At 47.0% G+C, this 7,364-nt stretch overlaps 1 pseudogene; it reads left to right on the top strand.

The window, feature by feature from the left end:
* The first annotated feature begins 5,242 nt into the window (after window positions 1–5,242).
* LOC127349077 (epoxide hydrolase 1-like) lies at window positions 5,243–6,976 on the top strand (annotated as a pseudogene).
* Window positions 6,977–7,364: the final 388 nt, after the last annotated feature.

Raw genomic sequence — 7,364 nt, 5'->3', positions numbered from 1 at the left:
TGTGATCAATACCCGTCGCTTTATTGTATTGTCAATCATACCAATGTTTCAGTTGCCCATGTTATGAATGAGTTACCCTTAAATATAGGTTTTAGGAGGGCGCTCTCGGACAATAGATGGGATCGATGGGCACACCTTGTTGGTCGCTTAATGGAAGTTCAACTTTCAGAGAATGATGACACATTCCATTGGAATCTCACTCAGTCGGGTTTATTTACGGTCAAATCTATGTATCTTGATTTGCTTGATGGTAATGGAGGCGATGCCAAAAAACATATTTGGAAGATCAAGGTTCCACTTAAAATCAGAATTTTTATGTGGTTCCTTCGTAAGAGGGTCATTCTTACAAAAGATAATCTAAAAAAACGTAATTGGCAGGGATGCTCCAAATGTTGCTTCTGTGATCAAGATGAGACAATTCAACATTTGTTCTTTGCTTGCCCTTTTGCTAAAATACTCTGGCGCATTATCTATATGACTTTCAATATTCCTGCCCCGTCCAATGTGACTAATCTTTTTGGCAATTGGTTAAATGGGGTACAGAAGAAGGATAAAGGACACATTAGAGTGGGTGTGTGCGCTTTATTTTGGGCCATCTGGAACGTTCTTAATGATTTTATCTTTAACAAAAAGAGTTTTCCATCCTTCTTGCAGGTTATTCCTTTGGTTACTCACTGGATCCATATGTGGTCCTATATCCAGCAGGAGGATGTGCGCCGAGACATGGATATTGGGTGCAACCGGTTGGCGACGGTAGCACGGGATTTCTACAGCAAGTGCGGCTGGCGTACTGATATGCGACTCACATGAAGATCTTGTGGCGGCTTGTCTTTTTTGTCTTTTTTAGATGGCTGGTTTTCGTAGAAACTTTGAGTGACCCGTGATATGTAATAAGTGTGCTACTCTTTTTTCCAATAATAATAATAATAAAGCGCCGTTTGCATCGATTGATGCAGAGGCAGGGGTTCATCCCGTATCGAAAAAGTCAATTCTACATTTGACAACAATTTAACTTGATGCGTTGGAGATTGCGGCTTGCAGGCAACCAAATCCCATAAGGATATATTACAATGAGGTAATACAACACAAAACAAAATATTAGAGATTTATGTACTTTGATTCCCGCTCCTCCTGTGTGGTCGCACTGGGGCGTCGACCACTGCACCCTCTAGACACCACGCCTCCCCTCCCTCTCCTCCCGCCGTTGTCGGGGATGCTGCCAGGAAAAGCCCGTGCGGCGGTGGTGGCATAGCACCTCGGTCACCGATCTCAGGAATAGAGATGACGCCCCCTCCGGCTTCTCTTGGGGTGGTGATGCAGGGCGGCGGTGGCCGGCGTGTGGCTCGGCAGGCTCGCGACTATAGGAGGGTGGTGATGTGGTGTATGCGAGCCTAATCCGGGCCATAGTGGGCCGGACTGGCCACGACCGTAACGTGCACCTACTCCTACCGCTTCTCGACGACGTAGGTGGAGGCACTCCTAGGTGTGTGGCTAGACCTGCAGCACCTCTGACATGGCGGCAGTGGCCTCCTCCTCCGCTAGAGGTGGCCGGCTGGATAAAACTTCGTGACTTTGCCTTCTGCCAAAGAGAATGCACACGGCATGTGTTTACAAAGACACACGGCAAAGCCACCTTTTCCAATGAAAAAAGTGAACTTAATTGGAGACACAAAGTGTTGCTGAGAATCAAACATCCCCTAAATGTCCAAACTCTAAAATGACCAAGATGGCAAGGAAAAGTATAGAGAGAAGAAGCATAAGTGTAAGAGCAATAAGATAGACATGAAGAAGGGTGCAACTGCATGCACTTTTTGTGGAACATGGTTGGGTTTTTGATGACTCAGACTCAAAATATGAATCTGAACCAGATTACAAATACTACGGCCCTTTCCATGACCGTTGCCACCGCTTCAAATTCATTCTCTGGCACTAAAAGTCGGTACAAGTTCACCCTATGTGATCCATGAATTGTAAACCCTGAAAGTGATGCCTTCGTAATAAAGAAAGTTGTGTGCATCGATTGATACAGAGGCTGGGGCAATTCCCATTTCGAAAGAAGTACAAGTTCATCCCCTAACACCAAAAGTCAGTACAAGTACATTTGGAGAACCCGCAGGAGCTCTACGCGTCTTAAAATTAAGCATCAGGGGAAAACATGTACAAGAAGGATCCAGAACAACCACTTTGTGGCAACCACCTCCGAGGTCTAAGACCCCTGGCTAATCTACTCAATTTCTCTCAACGACCCACGTCTACACCTTTGCCAAGATAGCCACTCGCTATCTACTACCCCCAAAAGGGTGTGGGCCGGCATGTCGGCACGGTCAAAAATCCTGGCGTTGCGTTGGAGCCAGATGGATCTGGTAACTAGCAACACCAAGGAATTGAAGCTTTTGCGCTCCTTGGGTTGGAGCCGCTGCTCGGCATCCGGCCACCAGTCGATGATGACGCTGTCCGCAAGAGGGGACAGATGCTCCCAGAGACGACGCTGCAGGAACCTGAACCAGATCGCGCGCGCGTATCGGCATTGGAGAAGGATATGGTTGAGGGTCTCATCCTCAATTCCTCATAGCGGGCAGGTCAGGTGGCAGGCGAGGCCATGTCGAGCCATGCGGTCTGCCGACCAGCATCTTCCGCGCAAGGCTAACCAGCCGAAGACTTTGAAACGCAAGGGCGCGAACGCGTTCCAAAGTTGAACCGCACCAGGGAGAATTGTCCGTCCGAAGAAGAACACCTGGTAAGCCGATCAAGCCGAGAAAACCCCTGCAGCAGTCCACTTCCATCTGAAGGTGTCGGCGTCGCCTGAAGGGAGTCACGCGGCGCACCGCTTCCCAGAGTCTGAAGAACTGAACAGTGGCGTCGACGGAGAGCATGCCGGCAATGCCGCGGACCCAAGCATCGCCAACAAGCTCGTCCCGAACAGAGAGACTGCGTATGATGGACGGTCGGATTATGCTGATAATCTCCAGAGCGATAAAGCCTGCCGATAAACCCTGGAGCCAGGGATCCTGCCAGAAGAGGATGACGCTTCCTGTCCCAACGGAGATCGCAGTGGATGCGTTGAAGATGTCCAGCGCAAGCTGATTGGGTTGGAGTTGAAGCCCTACCCACGGTCTGTCCAGGTCTGTCCTGGAAGCCCAGATCCACTTGGCCCGTAGGGCCGCATTGAGCAGCTTAAGGTTGTGCAGGCCTAACCCGCCGAGTTGCTTCGGCTGGCAGACGGTGGGCCAGGCGACAAGACAGTGGCCTTCTCTGCACTCCGCCGCTCCTGCCCAGAGAAAACTGCGCCGCAGCTTGTCGATGAAGGAGAACACCCATGGTTCCAGATCGAGCGCTAGCAGGTGGTAGACCAAGGAGGAAGTCATAATGATCTGGATGTAGATCAGCCTTCCATCGATCGAAAGAAGCTTGGCCTTCCAGAGAGCTAGCTTGTTGGCTAGGCGATCCAGGATGGGCTGCACGTCTTGCCTGCGTAAGTTGGCTATCGACAAAGGTAGCCCAAGGTATTTGCACGGCAGCGTAGCCACCAGTACAAGTACATCGTTGATGTAGATGCCGATCCTTGGCTCTTGAACAATCCACCTCTATGCCTGATGTGCTAAGCGATCTAATGTACTTACCAAAGAATGCTTTCCTAACTATGCTGAGCTAATGTCTATTCTTGAGAAGATAGATGACTTTTATAAGGACTCAAAGGAAAAGGTCTCTTTAAGTGGCAAGATCACAGTGCTCAGTGAGCAGTATGTTGAAGTCAGTGATCATCATGAGGATCTCATATTGACACATGAGAATGTTACTATTGCTCAGGGTAAAGTAACCTTGTCTTGTGCAGAGCTGTCTTTAGAACATGAGCTGCTCAAGAAAACACATCCTTACTGTTCTGAATTTTATGATACCTCTGCTAGCTTTGATTATCCTGTTAACGTTGGAACTTGCATGAACTTCTCTTCTCATGGTCACGCACATGAAGCTTCCTCGTCTGGTTCTAACTGTGTGAATCAAACAAAAGTCAGCGAGCTAACTGAAGAGCTTGCAGAGGTCAGATAGCTTTGTAATTTTGGTTTATGTTCAGCTAAGGGTGTGCATAATTTTGTCAGCCTTGAGCCTGATATGATTCGGCTATGTGCCATTCAGAAATGATGAAGGATACCCATGACCTATTCTTCCACTACATCTTTTCCGAACTTATTTTTAGTATGAATCAAACCTTTGTTTATCAGGACTATAGAGCTGCAAGAAATTATGAGTGTTGTGAATCTTATGATACCTCTGTTAGCTTTCATTCTCCTGTTAGAACTTGCATGAACTTCTCTTCCCATGGTCATGCATTAACTTCAAATGTTCCCCATTGAGATGACACACATGAAGCTTCCTCGTCTGGTACTAACTCCGTGTATCAAACAAAAGTCAGTGAGCTCACTGAAGAGCTTGCAGAGCTTAGATAGCTTAAAAAACCTGGTTTATGTTCAGCTAAGGGTATGCAGAATTTTACTCGCCTTGAGTCTGATATGACTCTTAGGTACAATGGACATGAAGGTATTGGCTACGTGCCATTCAGAGATGATGAAGGATACCCATAACCTATTCTTCTACTACATTTTCCGAAATTAGTTTTAGTATGAATCAAATCTTTGGTCATCAGGCCTGTTGAGCTGCAAGAGAGACAAATCATATAGACTTCTCTACAACTATTGGGGGGGGCGGGATTCAGCCTGATAAGTCTGTAGTAGGCAAAGGTGGTGCTGTTGAGTTGTACAAGCACAACCTGATAATGTCTTTAACGGGCGTTGTAACTTGTAAGATCATTTTGGTCATTCTCCTTATATTAATGAAAGTCACACGTTCTGTTCTGTATTCTGGACAAAAACAAAATGTGGAAAAAAGCGAGAGCTCGCCACTTAATGGGCCGTGAAACTTAAGAGCGAACAAAACCGTGCACGTCTAAAACTTGCAAAACAGCGACACATTCTTTTTTTTCCTGGTATTGGCATTAATGCGCTTGCCGGCCCAATCCAGTCGAAAGCAACCCAGCACAATAACTCTTGGTCACGCAGTACGCTGAAGCTGCTACGAAAACGACGAGTGCACGCGCCTTCTAAACCCGGCCGTCGTCTTAGCGTCGCTAGCTCTCTCGCTGGCGAGTAGGCCGTCAGCCGTGCGCCGTCGTACTTCCCACGTGTGTGTGCATTACAGAGCTGCCGCTCGATCGGTTTTTTAAGTCACGCGGCTCGTTCACGTCCGTGGTCACTCATATACAGGGGGATCGGCGTCAGCTAGCTCCGCCAAAATAGACTGAGATGGCAGCCGCCGGCGACGATGGCATCACGCACCGCGACGTCGAGGTAAATGGCGTGCGCCTGCACGTCGCGGAGGCCGGACCGCCGAACGCCCCCGTCGCGCTGCTGCTCCACGGCTTCCCGGAGCTGTGGTACACGTGGCGGCACCAGATGCCCGCGCTCGCCGCGGCCGGGTACCGCGCCGTGGCGCCCGACCTGCGCGGGTACGGCGGCTCGGACGCCCCCGCCGCCGCTGGGCCTCAGCAGTACACCGCCCTGCACGTCGTCGGCGACCTGGTGGCCCTGGTCGACTCCCTCGGCCACGACAGGGTGTTCGTGAGGTGGCGCACGACTGGGGCGCCATCCTGGCGTGGCACCTGTGCCTGTTCCGGCCGGACAAGGTGATTGCTCTCGTCGCCATGAGCGTCCCCTTCATCCCCAGGGACCCGGTTCAGACGCCGGTTGGCGCGCTGAGGTCCCTCTACGGCGACGAGTACTACGTCTGCCGTTTCCAGGAACCTGGAGCGATGGAGGCAGAGTTCGCTCGGCTGGGCACGGAGCTGGTGCTCAGGAAGTTCTTGGCCATGCGGACAGCCGACCCCCTGTTTATTCCGTACAGTGGGTGGGGCTCGCCGGACGACGAGGTGCCGCTGCCTAGCTGGATCTCCGACGAGGATATCAAGTACTACGCCAGCGAGTTCAACAGAACCGGTTTTACCGGCGGACTCAACTACTACCGTTCATGGGATAAGTAAGCACCACATCTTTCCTTCAATCTTTCTACTCTTTTCGAGTATAAATACAAGACGAGCAGGCATATTCAAATAGTTATGTTTGGCCAACAAGTAGAACCATGCGGAGATGGAACATATTACATATACAATTAAACATGTTATTTGGTACAGATCAAATTGCATCAGATTTATACTCTATATATCTGACTGTTGGTTAAGCTTGAACATTGAAATACTTACACACGGTCCGTGTTTACTGAAAATAGAGCATTCAGCTAATAATAAATTGTTAGATTAAATATTTATGTAAATAGTTTGCCTTGTCTGCTTTCATAAAATGCTCACTTTTGTTAATTACTTATTCTCTTTGGCTTCTCAATTTAGTTGGTGGATGCTTACTTAAATTAAAGCTCGTAAACATTGGGAAGTATCTGCCCATTGTTTTTCATTTCCAGCGAAGGTATTGCAAATTCATAAAAAAATACCATAGACATTATAAACTACAAAGTTGAGAGTTGGAAAGGAATGGCCTTGAGAGAACAGAGGAAATTGTGATATTTTTTTTTTGAAGTTATGCTTAATGCATTCTTCCATGACATTTTTTATGATCTATGTCTAGGACTTGGGAGCTGACAGCACCATGGAGCGGAGCTGAGATAAAGGTACCAGTCAAGTTCATCATTGGAGATCTTGATTTGACTTACAATCTTCCATGGACACAAGATTTTATTTGCAAGGGAGACTCAAGTAAATTTGTACCCTTGCTAGAAGATGCGGTGGTTATGAAAGGTGTTGGCCACTTCATCAACGAAGAAAAGCCAAATGAAATTAATGAACTGATAATAAACTTCATAAAGAAGTTTAGTTAATATGCAATCCTATCATGTCAGGAACAATAATTACTTATACCTATGTTCTTAGCGCTCAATATCTTGTGCGATGTAATTTGACAAAAAATAATATAAATAAAGCAGTGGATAATGATTTGTATTTTCTTAGGGTATGATAATGATTCCTATTGTTTTGCAATGATTAGCAGTACCTGGGTAAAAAAAATTATAAGCAATATTCTGAGTGCCGATGTTCAATATTTGATCATTAGTGAATCTAGTAATTTGTTGATAGTATTATGATTCATTGTACCCAATGTCTGTGATGATTGCATTTGGCAAGGAAGAGGGAGGCTCATAGATTCAGTAAAAACGTATTGTTCCCAAATTAAAACTGCCACTTTTTTTTAGATAAAAGGCAATTAGTGATCGACTTTAAATTAATAACGCCCGCAAAATTTCACAAGGATTCATTATATGTTGCATCATACAACTTAGCCAGAAGTTCAACAAACTAAATAGGA

This window comes from Lolium perenne, chromosome 4 (genome assembly GCF_019359855.2).
Source record: "Lolium perenne isolate Kyuss_39 chromosome 4, Kyuss_2.0, whole genome shotgun sequence".
Lineage (NCBI taxonomy): Eukaryota > Viridiplantae > Streptophyta > Magnoliopsida > Poales > Poaceae > Lolium > Lolium perenne.
Note: the sequence above shows the minus strand (reverse complement) of the source record. Positions and strands in the feature narration are given on the sequence as shown.